General features: G+C 49.6%; 1 protein-coding gene across 3 annotated transcripts in view; it reads right to left on the bottom strand.

Annotated features, from left to right (window-relative positions):
* The window catches only part of Zbtb7c (zinc finger and BTB domain containing 7C), a 323,617-nt gene that overhangs the window by 75,062 nt on the left and 231,417 nt on the right, over positions 1-17,138 (bottom strand). For 2 of the 3 annotated variants that reach the window (XM_087593463.1, XM_087593462.1), the window contains exon 1: positions 14,163-14,294. The gene's annotated coding sequence lies outside the window, so the exon portion shown is untranslated. 3 annotated transcript variants of the gene reach the window in all.

Below are 17,138 nucleotides of genomic sequence, written 5' to 3'. Positions count from 1 at the left end.
CTGTGTGTTAAGGGCTGAGCACAGAGGGAAAGATAAGAAACTAGGACAGCAAAGGCACCTTTTGGGGGACACAGACTGGAGGAGTTTAAACACTAGTTGGGAAAAGGACCCTAGATGTCACCCCCTCCCCTAACATCTCTGTGAACAGCAATGGCCAATATGAGATAACCTGGAAATAATCTAAGGTCAGGGACCGGCTCCTGGTACACGCTATCGTGGTGGCAATGGTGGCAGGGAAATGCTACAGTCAGCTCATTTGGTGGCCCCAGTAGAGCAGGTGACTCAGGACAGCAGCCAAACAGCCCTCCCAGCCTGGGAGATGCTGTCCAGCAGATGGCCTTCTGGCAAGGGGTGGCAGCAGGGCAGGAGCAGGCTGTGCATTCTAAGAATGTGGGACATCCTGTAACCTCATCCCCCGGCACTGCCAAGAGCAGAGGAAGTCTGTGGCAGCTGCAGAGCCACCATAAAAGCACCTGCAGCCCGGTGGTGGACGTGCCACACATTTGGCCAGACTAGTCTTTGGCAGTGTTATTTTTATAACATCTGATCTTATCAAAAGGATATTATTCCGAACGTTTACAAGCCTGTGCTGGTGTTTTCTGTCTTCTTCATTGCCTCTCGCTCTGACTTCCCCTGCGGAATCACCTTTTCCGAATGAGTCCCTGGCAATAATTACTTCGAGAAACTCATTATTGGGCAATTCTTCATTAATGCTGACCCGCCCTTGTTAGTCAGTCAGATCTAGGGAGTTTGTGGCTGCACAGACAGAATGACTTCGCCTTTAACACACTGTACTCAGGACACCTTGGGACCTGAATGTTGAATACTGACCATCACATTAGAGCTTTGCCCTGGGCTAGCTCTAACCAGTGTGACATCTCCCTAGCCCCCCAACCTCTCCTGAATTCAATCACCCACAACTGACTGTGAGTTTAAGCCCCCCTTGTATTCCAAAATAAGCTTACTTCCAAAATCCTAGACAGTTCAAGGCCCCAGGGGGACCCTCATCAGCTTCACGTCCCTGGGAATAGCTGCATGAGGGATCCATGGTGACCACTCCCGCTTTCTTGGGAGAATCCCGTGGGACATTTACATGGCTCTGGGTTTCATGGTTGCTCTGAGAGAACTGTGATGGGGGATGGAGCTCCACGTTGAGTCTGTGATGCTGTGCAGCTACAGACAGAAGCTCCGGGGTGAACATTCGTGAGAAGAATCTGATCCTCACAGACCCAGGACACGGAGGACGGGACAGGTGCCCTCCTGTCTGCTTGCAGGTTAGAGCAGTCACCTTCAGGCAGACAGAAAGAGACAGGAAAGGGTGGAGGTGAGGGAGAGTGGCAGAAAAGAATGGGAAGGGTGGTGGGGAGTAGAGCGAAAAGTGTGCTCAGCTCAGCAAAGGTCTTTCTGAAGGGCCCCGTGTAAAGAGCATGCTCTACCAGCCAAGGCCTTGAGAAGCCTGCTCATTATTCCTGAGGCCTCATTCTCGGTGCCAACAGGGAAACCTCAGCTTAAACAACTAGGTCAAGGTCACAGAACCAACTACTGACAGAGTAGAGACTGGCCTCAGGCCCTGACTACAGAGCCTGTAGGCTAAGAGCCTGTGTCACACGGCTTTGCTCAACACCATTTCAGCTTTGATGGCCTCCTTGGGCCCTCAGCGTATCTGTCTTTCCGACGGGACAGCACTCCCTCCCGGACCAGTCAGCGGAGAGAGGGATGACTGTGTAGACTCATGCTTCCTTTTCAAGCTCAGTCTTACTTGTCTAGACAGATGGCAGCCACTGAGAAGGTGGGGCAGAACCAAAAGGGGCTTGGGCAACAATGGGTGCTGCTCTGTCTCCACTGACAACATCCTTCCTCTAGCGGCCATGTTGGCTGTGGGAATGGGCTTGTGCTCCTTCTGAGACTGACCTTTTCCTCTCCTCAGATCCCCTCAAGCCAGGCCTAGGGGCCTCTCCTCCCAGCCAGCGCACAGGCTGGCCAGTGCTCGGCTCTCTCTCCTCTGCCTGTGTTTGCAGAGCTCCTCCTCGCTCTTGTTATTGGACAAGCTTCCAAGAGCGAGAGGCCAGGTTCACTCAGAGGCTACACCATGGGAGTGGAAAAGGAGGGGCAGGGAACATGGTGGGAAGCTGCCTCTAAGCATGGAGCAGCGTCAGAGAAAGGAGCGGGGAAAGGAACAGCAGGGTAGGACACCCCACCCACCGCAGCCTGCTTGAAGCACTCCTTCCCAAGGCCTGAGACATCTGGAAGGGGAGTAGCTGGTAGGTTCCATTAAATCCCTACCTGCCTGAGGTTGTACCAACTGCATCTGGAAGGAGCCCAGTGCCTAGAGAAGGAAGACTCTGCTCCTTCAGTACAGCTCGTCTTCTCAGTTGTTCCTGGCCCTCCCAGCCAGGCCTTCCCTGCTCTCTCAGGTCCTCCATCCTCCTTCCACCTCAGCCACCTGCAGCTGATCCTAAGCACAGAGTTCACATGCAGTCTCCACATCCTGTGATCAGAGGGTTCCAGGGCTCCCTCTTCACAGATGTGGTCAGCCCCATACTGTCAGAGAAACTGCTTCTCCTCTCCTTATTGGAGGGTAGAGAAGGGCGGACCAGCCCATCTACGCTATTAACATCGCACAATCTGAACAGGGAGGTTGTACCCCGTGCCTTAGGTTTTCCTAGAACCAACTCTCCTTATCCCATCAGAGCCGTGGGATAAGGAAAGTTCTGGAAGGAGGGTAAGGGCTTGTAGGGGCAACCATGGAATACAGAATAATGCCAGGGCGGGCAGGCGCCTGTGGGGTGGAGGGCAGTGGAGAAATAGAGGAAAAGCTGAAAGAAAGTTTGCACTAATATCTGCTTCCCCATCCCCAGGGAGATGCTAAGGGGAGAGAAAATCTAATGAAACCAAGGGTCAGGGCCTGGAGATGGCTTGGCAGTTAAGAGCTCTTGCTGTTCTTGCAAAGGACCAGACTCTGGCTCTTAGCATCCATATGAAGTGGTTCACAACTACTTATAACTCCAGTTCCAGGAGGTCCGATGCCCTCTTCTGATCTCCACTGGCACCCCCACACACATTCACATGCATATGTAAACACACACATGTACACGTGAATAAAACAAGCTTTAAAACACCCCAACCCCAAATCCATACCCAAACAAACGGAACAAATGAACAACAACAATGACAAAAGCAAGGGCCCAGAGACACATGCCTGTAATCCCAGCACTGGGAGCACCTGGGACGAGGAGGCAAGAAGACCAGCTTAGGCTGCAGGGTGTGACCCTGTCTTGAAAAACAATTATCAAACCAATGCCAAGGACACTCAGGGTGACTTCATAACTTCCCAGTGTCCTCTTACTTTCAAATTAGTTAGTTGCCTAAGTTAAATTTAGGTGTTCATCCAGGACACATACACACACATGCACACACACATATGCAAAATACATACACACATACATACACAGGAGCAACACACACACAAACACATATATACATAAATACACAAACACACATACACATACATACACACAAACACACATACACACATACACATACACACACACATACACATACACACATACACACACAAACATACACATACACACACCACAAACCATACACATAGTCCAGCGCAATACAGCCATGTCCATGTGACTCCCCCAAACCCATTCCTTTCAAAGCCGCCAAGTAGGAGGGGCCCTCTCATGAGCTGGAAGCACACCAAGCCCATTTCCTTTTATTGCAACTGCCACCCTCCTAGAATTTCTCCTTCTCGGCAGGTCCAGGCCATAGGGACATTAATCCCTATTCAAATGAACCTTCAAGGCTCTTCCTTCGATAAAAAGAGAAAAATGTCTCCCACCTCCCAATGCTGCAGTCCTGTATGCATTCCCAGGAAGGGAGGGGAGGGGCTCAGCGCCTACATAGAAGCTGCCTCAAGTTTCCTCACCTGGCTCTCTCTTGTTGGAAAGAAGAAACGCGACCCTTCTTTACCTCCTCCCTGAGGCCCCCCTCCAAGAGCTTTAATAAACACTGATTATTTCGGTCCTCCCCACAGCTGTCCCGTGAATTGTCCAGCGAGGGTTACAGGGTGGGAGCCAAGGTTGGAGCGCAGAGCTCAGATCTCTGGAATAAAGCTGTTCTCTCCCTCCCCCGCCACTTGGCTCAGCAGGGGAGGGGGGAGTCTCCACTCCTGCCTCTGCCTTCCCCTCTCCTGCCTTCTTTATCCTCTCTCCCTTCTCATGGGCCACATTCTAATTTCACAACCTCTACTTTCCCATATATATGAAAATACAAAAAATTAAAATCTATGATCCACATATAAAAGAACATGTGATATTTATCTTTCTGAGTCTGGCTTATTTCACTTAACATCATAATTTCCAGTTCCACTCATTTTGCCTGAAAACGTCCTCATTTAATTTTTCTTGGGGGCCGAACAAAATTCCACCGTGTACAGGTACCACATTTTTGTTACCCACTTATCTCTGGACAGACACAGGATGCATTATGAAGGTCATATGATCACCACCAACTTGGTTTCGCCCCAGGGATGCAAGGGTGGGTCAACGTATACACATGCAGATAGAAACACGAATGCATAATACAGCATAGAAGTAGACTTAAGGACAGACCCACGGTCATCTCAAAGGACACACAAAAGGCATTTGACAGAGCATCCCTTCATGGTAAGATCCCCGAAGAAATTAGAAACAGAAGGGACGTATTTCAATGTAATGCAGGCTACATGAGTCAAAGCTACAGCCCACATTTTACTAAGTGAGGGGAAACGGAAAGAGATCCTCAAAAACATGGCGCAAGAGTGGGGCGCCCACTTTCTCCACTCATCTCTTGGCTGCAGCAGTGAGAAAGGAATTTGTAGGAGAGCAGGAAGCCAAGTGATCTCAGCGGTGGCAGACATGATCCTTAATTCATGCTTAAGGGACCTGAGGGATTCACCCAGAAACACTAGAATCCGATGAGTATTTGCGAAGCGGCAGAATATAGAACCACTAACTTTCCTAGCAATAACGAACATGCTGAGAAATTCCCAAGGAAAAGTTTTCAACCACAGCAGTTTCAGAAAGAAAATGAAATGTCCAGAAGTCAACCTGAGGAGGTGAAAGACCTGCACGATTAAAACTTTAAACCAATAAAGAAAAAAAAATGGAGGAAGACAGTGTTCTATGACGGAATTAATGTGGTGAAAATGGACATATTGCTAAGGACACAGATTCAAGGCAGTCCTCATGGAAGTCCCAACAACATGCTTCATAGAACCTGGGAAGGATTCTAACACACACATGAAGATGTAAGATAGCAAAAGAAATGCTAAACAGAAAGAAACCATGGCGGCAGTATCACAATGTCTGATTTCAACGAATACCACAGAGCCACAGGGGCAAAGATAGGCCGACTCTGACACACACACAAAAACAGACAGGTAGTGAACGGACTAGAATAAACCCACATAGCTACAACCACCGCGTTTTTGATATATGTATCAAAGATATACATTAGATTTAGAAAAAAAAAAGCCTTCAACAAATAGTGCTGAGAAATCTGACATCCTCAAGCAAAATAACAGAATTAGATACATATCTCTCACACTAAGAATGTACTCGGGATTAACCAAGGCCTTACTATAAGGCCTGAAATGTTGACACAGCAATAGGGAAACACATTAAGATACAGGAATAGACAGAAAGGGACCCCGATAACACAGGAAGGAGCGCCAAGAACTGATAGATGGGACCCTGCATGGTTAAAACGTTTCTATACAGCAAATGAAACCATCACCAGAGTGAAGCGGCAGCTGGCAAAATGGGAGATCTTTGACAACTAAACTTTAGACAAACATTTAATATACAGAATATATAAAGATGGGTTAATAAATTGGGCAGACAGCTCTCAAAGGGAGAAGCATAATGGGGTCTGACAAGAGGGCTTGGAGGGTAAAGGTACTTGGTGCTAAGCCTGGTGACCTGAGTTCAATCCCCGGGATCCACACTGTAGTAAGAGCGAACTGACTTTTACAAAATGCCCTTTGACCTCCACACATGAGCGTCATAGAACATACATAACATGCACACACACACACACACACACACACAGCTCTTAGAAAGAGAGCTTAATAGGACGTTACATTTTAAAAAGTATAAATGACCAATAGATAGTTTAAAAAGTATTCAACATCCTAGGCATCAGGAAATACACACATTTAAACTATTTTAAGATTCTATCTCACCCCAGTCATAATGGCTCAGACCCCATGCTGTCTAGGTGCTGCTGTTGGGAGTACAGACTGGTGGGGCCGCTGCGGAGATCAGTACGGAGGTTTCCCAAACAGCTAAAAATAGTACAGCCATAGGACTCAGCCATACCACCCCGGGGTTTGTACCCGGGAAACTTAGCACATAGATGCCTGCACATCTGTGTTTACCGTGCCATTATGCAGAAGGGTTAACACATTGCAACAGGCAGGAGCACCTTTTGAGCAATCTGCCTAGGGCCAAGCTGCAGCGAGGAGCGGTGGGAACCAAAGCTTGGAGACAGGCTCAAGGGCAGAGCTGCCTTCCCTTTGCCAGGAATTCAAGTCTGGATGACTCTCTTGTGTCTAAGTCTGGGACCTCTAAAATTGTACCCCTGGGAATTAGTTTCAGGATGGTTCTCAGCTTACAATTGGCGGGTACATTTTTTGAGGGCAGAAGCTGAGCTTTGGTTGATTTGCTACTCACAGAATGGGGTTGGGAAATGTTGGCTGAGGAATGAATGAAAGAATGAATGAATGGATGGATGGATGGATGAATGAATGAGTGAGTGAATGAATGAATGGATGGATGGATGAATGAATGAGTGAGTGAATGAATGAGTGAATGAATGAATGGATGGATGAATGAATGAATGAGTGAGTGAATGAATGAATGGATGGATGGATGAATGAATGAATGAGTGAATGAATGAATGAATGGATGGATGGATGAATGAATGAATGGCACTCTAAGCTGCTATTAGACCTACTAGTAAAATAAGGCAGGGAGCATCCCAAGGTTCTATGCAGAAGTGGGTAGGATATCATGGGGAGAGGACAGAGAAGAAAGTGACACCAAGTCAAATTCTGTCACATCCCAGTCGCTAACACCCCCAGACCAGCCAGGGATGCTCCAGTAGCTCATCTGGTCATCTGGTTCCTGTCCTCAGAGAGCATGGCTTTGAGCACGTATGTTCCATTTCGTAACTCCTGCTAACTCCCGCTCCAAAGAATTGGAACAATCGTCCTCTGAGTATGTGACACATTCAGAGCGGTCAAAGCTAAACTTCAGGGTCTTTTTTTTTATCTGAGGGCTCTGAGTTGCTCCAAGTGGCAGAAACTCCATTCACAAATCATGCGTTGTGCTGCACCAGGCTTTCCCTGAACTGCTCTACACGTGTCCGCTGTGTGAAACTCTCTGGAGAAGGAGAACCTGACCTACGGTCACGTCAGTGGGGGGAGCCAAGGCACAGAGGACACTGTGGATCCTCAGACTTCATTCATCACCACCACCTGTTTGCTGCTTTGATACTTCTCTCAGTGGAACCCGCACCCACCAGACTTTAAAAGGCTTCAAGATGAGAGCAACATGTGGTCAAGTCTAGGGGCTGAAGGACTAAACACTGATTTGAAGGTACAGAGCCTGACCCAGCCTGTTCTTGAGACACACTGGACAAATTCCAACACAGTGACTCCCCCAAGGACCTACTGAATCCCCTGCTAGTGCTGAAGTTTGGATCACAAAGCCACAGAATGTCTAATGACCTGCATTTAACACGCTAAGATGCAGGGTGAGCTTTCAAAATCTTTGGGTAGTACTAAAGTGAGTCCTCTATTCCTCACGTCTCAGTGTCTTCTGTTGAGAGAGTGTCAGCCCCTCCATCGTCACGGCAATCCCAAAAATTATGTTACTGCAGACCTTAGATGCCACCGAGAAAGAGCACCCAGCACACACAGAAATTACAGAATTGTTACGGAGAAACTTAGAGGGGGAGCTGAGACTCCAGCCACCATGGAAAACAGTCCATCAGTTCCCCAAAGCGTAAACAAGATTGTTCTGTGAGCAGAAATCCCGCCTTTATGAGTATGTCCAAGAGAATGAAACCCAGGGCCACACAAAAGCTTATACGCAGAAGACCACAGAAGCGCTGTTTATAAGAATGTGAACACAACCCACCCACTGGTGAGAAGGTGAAGAAAATGTGGTAGAGCCACGACAGGATCTCATACTGATGCGTGCTCACACAGACGGAGCCCTGAAAAGCACTGTGTGAGCTAAAGGATCAGATCACACATGATGTTGCACTCCATCTAGAAAAGCGTCCAGAACAAGCAAGTCTAGAGAGACAGAAAGCGGACTATTGATTGAGATGAAGTGGGCAGGACGCTTCTTTCTGTCGTGATAAAAAAAAATCTAACATTGGTTATAGAACGGTTGCGTGAGCCTACACATCAGCTAGAAGGCCAGCGAAGGAGTAAAGACACAAGAACTACAATTCAGGGAAATGGCTCTTCAGACACAAAAGTGCATCTTCAATCCTACGATTTCAAAGCAGAGGCAGGAGGACCAGGAGTTCTAGGACTTTCTCAGCTACTTAGGGAATTTGAGGCCAGCATGGGCTACATGAGTTTCTGTCTCAAAGACAAAACCAAACCGAAAGCTACTGAGAGATGGCTTAGCAGGTAAGAGCTTGTTACTCTGACAGAGAGGACTCAGTTTGGCTCCCAGCACTCACAGGGTGGTTCACAGGTGGTTTAGGCCTAGGGTATCTGATGCCTTCTTCTGGCTTTTTGCAGGCGTCAAGCCATAGGTGGTTCAAATGTAGACAAAATACACATTAACACAAAAATAAATCGGTGAAATCTTTAAAAACCAGACAAACCCACCCACAACACTCCAAATCTAAAACAAAGCAATCCTTTAAAACAAAAATCTTTATTTTCACCAGGCGATGGTGGCATAAACCTTTAATCCCAGCCCTCAGGAGGCAGAAGTAGGTGGGTCTCTATGAGTTCAAGGCCAGCCTGATCTATAGATCGAGTTCCAGGAGAGCCAGGGCTACACAGAAAAACCCTGTCTTGAAACTCTCCCATCCCACAGAAAGGACTTATTTCGTTCTGCCTCCCAGAGGTGGCCTCTGCTAAACTTAACTCATTCTAAGGAAGCGTCAATATGAGCCGGGCCCACTGTCCAGTCTGCGATAGCTTATCCTAGTGGCTTCACAAAGAACAGTGGGGCAATTGGTTATCTCTCAATAATGGAGTAGAATCATTTTTCAGAAACCTAGCACAGTGGTTCAGCAGGCAAAAGGGTTTGGGGACAACCGGATGGCCTGAGTCTGAGCCCAGAAACGAACAGAGTAGAAGGAGAGAATCAACTGCTCAAGTTATCAGGTAAATTACCACAGATGCTGTATGGCATATCTGTGCCCCCCACATGTATGTATACATGTACACACACACACACACAAACACACACGCAATACACTTTTAAAAAAATATAAAAAGAATGGAGAGACTCAATAGACAACAAAAAGTGAGAGTCATGCATGTGCATGTGTAAGTTCCCATACATGGGAGACAGTCTGAGGGCCAAGGCCGATTACATGACATCAACGGGAGGGTCACAAATTTGGTTGCATCAAGTTCGTACGTAACTTAGAAAAACCCGCAGAGACTGCCCACCTTCTCAGGCCACTTCCCTAGTTCGGAATCTCAGTTGTCCTGCTCTATTTGTCCTGTGGATGGATTGATCATTGATTACTGTATTACTGTCAGCCCCTGGTTCCTGTCTAGGATAAGCAGGCTGTGGCTGGCCAGGCTTCTCTGTCCCCTGCTCTCAGAGCATCCGTGTCATGTCTTCAGTGGGAACGGAGAGGCACACGGTGAAGGAAAGATTGAAAGGTGACCTTAGCTGGAACCCCTCCACATCAGACCTGGATGGAGGGACCTGACAGATGACGCAAAAGCAAGGGGCAGCCAGACAGTGTCCCTCCTGTAAGCCCAGGATCAAGTCCCTCTGAGGGATACGAAAATCACGCTTCAATCCCAAATGTCATCCACCAGAGATCGATTCTCTCTTCAAAGGAATTTACTCATCGTGCTTCATCATAGAACCTCAGGGTTGCTCCGTATTCAAAGTTATTAAGTAACCATATGCAGAATGTATGCTATCAAAGGCTGGTGCCATCACTCCTCCCCTCGAGCTGTTCTCTTTCTCCTTTTGTGCTTAGTCATGAGAAGTCTAACAAGTTAAAAATCAAAACAAATACTAACAAGCAGAAAGAGAGAGAGAGGGGGGGGAGGGAGGGAGAAAAGGGGGGAGGGAGGGAGGGAGGGAGAGGGGCAGGGAGAGGAGAGAGAGAGGGGAGTGGAGAGGGAGAGGAAGAGAGAGAGAAAGAGACAGAGGCCCTTCGTGGAAGCTGCTATGTGGTGGCTTCAGAAAGGAAAACACGTCTGACTAATATGAAGGAGACTCCAAATTGCTCTTGGCAACAATCTCTCAACCCGATTCCCCTCCCTCTATTCATCCCCGCAGATCCCAGCCAAAGGAAAACAAACCGAACAGCCCTCTCCCTGGCCCAACCTGTGGGGCTGCACGGCTGAGCAGGGCTGAGCCAACAAACATCCCTGGGCAATTATACACCTGTGTAATTGCTGTAAACACAGGACAGCCAGCCCAGTGCAAGCCACCCTCCTCGAGCTAAGCATCTCAACACCAGGAGGAAGAGTTCCGAGAGGGGGATGTCAAAGCGAAGCTCGATCTCATCCAGTGACTTGGAGCTCAGATATTTTCTTCCCTTTAGGAAAAGGGGGAGAGCGACTCTCGTTCTGGCCAGAGTGCTGAGAAGACCACAGAGGCAAGATCCCAGAGCATCCCCCAGCCAGCCAGGAGCTGTGATATCTATCAGCTTGTGGTCCTCCCAGAAGTGACAGTTAAATAAAGTAGAGGTAGTTATCATGCCACTTAAGGAGAGTTGACAGACCAGACCCTGAGACAAGTATGGCTGTGTTTCAACCCTCCATCGGACATCGTTCTATTGGGTCAGGTAGGTCTGGTCAGCTAACGAAGAGGGCAGTGTCAGGCAATACAGTTGAAGCAGGGATCTTTTTAGCTGAGCTCAGAGACCCCCCATGGTAGGCTAGTATAAGCCATTCTGAGACACGGGACTGGCCGGAGACCTGACTCACCAGTCCTACTTCAGCTACCAAGTCCTGGAATAGTGAGCAAGCTCATATCTTAAGGTAAGGTCAGGGGCTTGACACAGCATGCGAGCCCTGAGCTTGTGGGACTTGCCGTCTTGGTTATTGAGGAGTGTGGGGTATCAGGAGTGTGACAGACCGGGCGCTGCTCCAAAGAGGGGCCAGTCCTCTCAGAAGTAGCACAGGGCTGCTTCTTCATCGGCAGTTGTCATGCACCAAAAACCTCATTTCAGGTCCCACAACTGTAGTAAGGCTGTAGCCATCTAAGTGACTGGGGCTCCCCTGGCTTCCTGGGCATTCAGAGCAGAGAACTGATCCTGCTATGTGCACTCTTGAAGCCAGGGACAAGTACTGTGACTTTAGCATGGAGACAATTGTTAGTCCTACTTCCTCCTTGCCTTCTCCCATCCCCCCTCTTCACCCAGGTCTCCTATGACATCTCCCCACCCCACAGCCTTACTTAGTCAACCATTCCCAGCGAAAGCCAGGCATTCATGTTACTACTCCCACTGGCAGAGGTCAGGCCCTGTCTGATTTCATTTACTGACAGATGCCTAGCACTTACCACAGTGCCCAGAAACACAAGCTGTGCAATACATTAGCTATCCTGATTTTGTCTGACTGGAAAATAATCATTTTTAAAAAAAAATTAATTCTATCTGTAACATTTATATACCGGTTTATATCATGCTGTAATTGAAACGGTCTCCTCCTCAATTATTGGCCTATGATTCTCAAAGACATAGGCTATGATGGGTGGCTCTGAATTCAGGCTCATAGATAGCTAACCTAATCCTTTTGAGCCTCAGTTTCTTCATCTGCAGACTGGGACTAATGACGCCAACCCAATGGACTGGTGGGAGTTCAAGAGAAAATGCGGCCAAGTGCCCTCTGGTACAGTGTGTCTCTCTGAGATCCACCTCTTCCTCTGATTTAACATCAACACTGAATCTGACCAGGCCGGTCAAAGCTGCTGCTTTGCAACCTGCAGGCCTCTTGGTCTTCCTACTTAAAGTCTCTGTCCCCATGTCACCTGCATTTTGAAGTCTATACTGAATTCCTCTGGAAGTCTGTGGAGATCCTTCACTTCTCTGGGTTTCCAATAGAGCAGTGGTTCTCAATCCTGTGACCCTTTAATCCAGTCCCTCATGTTGTGGTGACCCCTAACCATTAAACTGTTTTTGTTGTTACTTCATAACTAATTTTCTACTGTTATGAATCATAATACAAATATCTGAGTTTTCTGGCAGTCTTTGGTGACCCCTGTGAAATCCTCAATCCTCAAAGGGGTCTATGACTTAGAGCTGCACATGGGTCACCTATGGGTTTATCCTAGGCCTCTGGAAGGGGAAATGAGAAAATCCAATCCCAATACTCTGAGCCTCTCCTGGCAGGGCTGTGCACTCCTTCTGTGTCTGCCGGTTCTATCAAGTCTGCTCCCTCCATGGGGGAAGGTAGTATCATGGGACCTGATTGGTACAGATCCCCACTGTTCTGAGTAAGGGGTCTGGACTCCTATGCTGTCCCTGGTGTGGTTTTGGAGAATTGGACACCCAGTTTCCCACCTGTAAAGTGGAATGGGTGGGGGAGGGGTGGCTTGGGGGAGTTTATGGAACAGCACCAGAGAAATACTCTACTCATCCAGACAGGGGGTGGAGGGGAGGTTGGAAGAATGGACTTCTTTTTCCACTCAGCTCTAAGGGCTTTAAGGGCACGTGGTGGCAGTACCCAGGTTGCTTTTTAATTCCTGAAAGTCCATCCAGAGGGGGCTCCTAAGAATCTAATCAGGGAAAGCGCTAGGGGAAGAGTCGAGCTAAATGAGCTAAAGCTTGAACTTCTGCGAGTTGACCCCCTTCCCTCATGCCTCTACCACCACACCCACTCCCACTTTCCTGCCCCTTCCAGAAATCCATCTGCTCTGAAGAAAACCGCCTACCTGCTTTGATCACTTCCTTTACATTTTAAAATCCTGGCAGTTAGAGAGATTGGCAGTGGCATCACCCCAGTCAGCAGCGGGAAGGCACAGAGCCAGGACTAGCTGCTAAACCAAGAGGGCAGCTGCCCCTTGACTGTCTGTCCACCAGGCAGCCACAAGCTAGGCAGCAGAAGTCAGTATGGCAGTCGGGCACCAAGAGAATCCTCACCACGAGGCATGAAGACTACAGGACCCAGCACTGAGAAGCTCCGTGCTGGGTTGGGCTGGGTAGTGGGCCACTGTTTCTAGCCTCCTGCCTAAGCCAAGACCACGGGAGACAGAGGCCAGGTAAATTCTCGAATAGTTTCCCCTGCACTTGCCACACAAGATTGCCTCACTCCCAACAGAGCTGCAAGACCCCAGCTTGAGTTACTTGACCAGAGAGTTTTCTCTATTTGCCCACACGGGATGGAGGGCAGGAAGGTCCCTCCACTCTGTCAGCTCCAGATTCAAGCCTTAGGTCCCTGACTCTTACCAGAACACTTAAGGCCATCGGTGGATCCCCCTATATTTTTCTGCTCACATCTGAGGACCACGACTTCTGCCAAATTGCCATGGTTTTGTCCCTTCAAGTTTTTGTATCCGATACTCGGGCAGACTAACTTTTTATTCCTCTTGGGGCGCGGGGTATGCAGTTTAAATTGGTCACATTTGTTCGCAACCGCCTTTAGCAGTCTCAAAGGAGGCTGCAAAGAGGAGAGGCTACGGGTGTCGCTGCACAGTCCCAGGTTCTGCCCCAGGTTGAACTCGCATCTCCGCACCCTCATCCAGAGAGGCTAGGTTCAGAAACGATTCAGCCGCGGTGCCAGGCAGAGGCAGCAGGAACCACTCTGCGCCGGAGGCGCCACCCGGGCCAGGCGCCCGCCAAGCTTCCCCGGGCTCCGTCCCTCCTCCTCCCCGCCGCCCAGATGCCCGGACGGAGCCCGGATCACCTCCCTACCCTGGCCGAGTCCGCCGCAGACCCACCTGGCCACGCCGGGGACGTCGTGCTCGTGCCCGGGCTGTGTCCTGAGCGCCGCCAGGGTCCGAGGCTGGGCGTCCACACGGCAGCGCTGCTCCGGGAGCCTGCCGCAGCCAGGGAGAGGTTGTCATTGATTCGCGCTGGGCGAGTTAAGCCATTCCAGGAGTGGTTTGGAGCGAGCACTCCCACCCCTCCCTCCAACCAGAAGTATTTGGCAGCCAGCCCCCTCCGTCCACCTGTACTGTTGAACGCGGGACAAGGACCAATTGCTCCAGTGGCTTTTTCTGCGTTTCTTTAGAATACGCAAATCAACCCTTTAGGAAAGGTAAAACAGAAATGAAAGCAAGGGCGGTGGAGTGGTTTATTTTCCCTCCCCATCCCCCTCCTTTTCTCTAATATTCCACAAAAAGCCTTACCACTTATCTCCAGGCAAGGGAGGCTTTTTATTATTATTGTTTTATTCAATTCTCTGTGTCTGTGTTTTATTTTTAGAGGCAATTTTGTTTCCATTTGCCTGAAACCTGAGTCCAATAAAATTACTAGAATTATATGTTTTCTCCTTAAAGGGTCGTGATTGTAACTTAACCAAATCAAACACTGTACAGCGATCACTCAAACCACACACACACACACACACACACACACACACACACACACACACACACACACACACACACACAGAGTTACAGATCTTGGGGGTCACGGGCCTGGCCTGGGTTGGGTCATGAAGTCTGAGGAAGGAGCACCCACGGCCTCCTCTCTCAGTCAGCAAATACTTCACAGTCTGCCTCAATGCTATTCCACTTGGGGTAGGCCTGCCACCATTACAGAGGTGTGTCCCAGCACCCTCTCCCCAGCCTGCCCACACCACACCCTTTTTGTAAACTGCCCTCGGAGGCTCTGGATGGTTGATCTGTCAGGTCTCCCTCCCAGAACTGTCTGGTCACCTGCGGGGGGGGGGGGGGGGGGGGGGGGGGCGGGAAGGCTATTAACTCTTGAACAGCTGGGTGTTCTCAGGAATGGGGAAGGAGCCAGGGAGGGAGTCCTTGTTGACCAGATGTCCCATGTGTCACCACAAACCGAGGGAGACTGTGAAATGCTTGGCCTTCCTATGCTACTGTTCCAAGGGCAGAAGCCCTAGTTCATCCTAAAAGCCAGGCTACAGTGACCCATGGAGAATTAACACCAGAACCTCGAGCTGCAGAATCCTTGAAGATGTTCCCACCACACTGTGACAGGCTTCTTGGAGTGTGTCTGCCCAGAACCCAGAGAAAGGGTCTCTCTGTAGTTCAGACAAAACCCAAAGTGCTTGGGGCAGGGTTTCTGTATAGCCTGGAATGAACCTGAAGGAACCTGTCAGGTTCTCCAAGCATTATCAGAAGAGCCCAGGAGGCAGTGTGAGGGGAGAGGGGCTGCTGTGGAATACAGAACTGGGAGATGAGGGGAAGAAGGGAGAGTCCTTCATCAGAGATAGTCTTCAAGATCAAATGAGTCTATCATCATCAAAACCACGGATTCCCGGAAGAAAACCAAAGAATTAAACGTCAAACCTTTGTCCACAAGTCACTAGTTCTATAAATATATAACCAGGGGAAACTCTCCTCCATTCCCAGACCTGGGCAGGTAAATAGTCCAAAAACAAGACCTGGATGGAGTTGGTACCCATCCAGAAGCTTATCGTGTACATACCTATGGGGTCTGCTTCAGCACCACAGGTGGGAAAGTGCAATGGGGGCCACTCATGGCCTCCTCTCTGGGGCAGATAAAGCATGGATGGGGGAGAGGAGGGTGTGGGGCAAAGTGCATAAAGCACCATCCCCTGAGGAGGAGGGCGTGATTTCTACAAGTGCCAAGGGACCAGAGCAGCTAGAAGGCAGGCTTATGTGCACGGGCAGGCCAGAAGTTTATGCAGCTGTGAAAGGGAGGGCATGTGGGAGGAGGGCTGGGGAGTGAAGGCAGGAGGTGGAGTCCTGGGCATGTAGACAGCTGGCCTGGCTCAGAGGGTCCTCTTAGTGGGTCAAACATTAGGTGGGGGCCTGAGGGAGTAAAGCCTGCTCATGGATATGGCTTCAGTGCAGGGGAGGGCCTGCTCTTCGGAGAAGGGAGAGGGATGCTTGGAACACCTTTCCAAAGCCAGCTGAAACAGGGGTATACAAAGAGGGTACGGGCAAAGGGGGTGCAGGAGGGCTGACGAGGGAAGGGATAGAAGGGGGAGGGGATTGGCTCAGCCTGTACCAAGCAGCCCCTCCTCACAGGACTCCAGCCAGCTCTGGAAGGAGTGTCTGGGTGGTGCCAGGGCCACTGAATTTACAGCCAAGAGCCCAGAGGAGAGCTGGCCGATATCCAGTCTACCCGCTGGGTCCTGTAGTGGACAGTCAGTGTCACACCTCCCTCCCTCTTAATCACAGTGTGCTCAAGCCCTGCTGGGACACTCCCTTTGGAATAGCTTTGAGCAAAAAATAAAAATAAAAAAATAAAATGGGGAGCACCACCCCTTTAGCCTCACTCTGTGCCAGTTGTCTCCTGGGAACAAGAACATACATAAAGGCAACTCAGAGACGGCTGCGTAGGTAGAGGGGCACTGGGAGGGCTCCCAAAGCCACCCACAGAAGGGACTCTGGGCAGGGCAGACTCTAGACCTGTGATTGCCCATTTCCTTCTAGGCTGGTTCCTTCCTCCTCCCAGCTCTCCGTGATCCCCTCCTTGTTACTCACCAGCCCTCCTGCCCTTTATCAACTGACCCTCCCCCCACCTTTGACCCCTGCACTGTCCTCCCAGGTCAGATCAGCCAGAGCACTAAGTAGGATGGCTTCACAGGCACACTGACTCTTGCCGGCCCTCAAGCAACAGTGTCCACGATCGAGTGACAAAGGGGTCCCTTCTTCAGTCACAGACTTGGCTCAGGACCTACAGAAAACCCCCAGTCAAATCAGCTACTGTCCTCCCAGGAAACCCAGGCAAGGCCTGCTTGTCACCGTGAT

The sequence above is a fragment of the Rattus norvegicus genome, chromosome 18, assembly GCF_021556685.1.
Source record: "Rattus norvegicus strain SHRSP/BbbUtx chromosome 18, alternate assembly SHRSP_T2T, whole genome shotgun sequence".
NCBI lineage: Eukaryota > Metazoa > Chordata > Mammalia > Rodentia > Muridae > Rattus > Rattus norvegicus.
The sequence above is the reverse complement of the archived record's forward strand: the minus strand, read 5'-3'. Positions and strand labels throughout refer to the sequence as shown.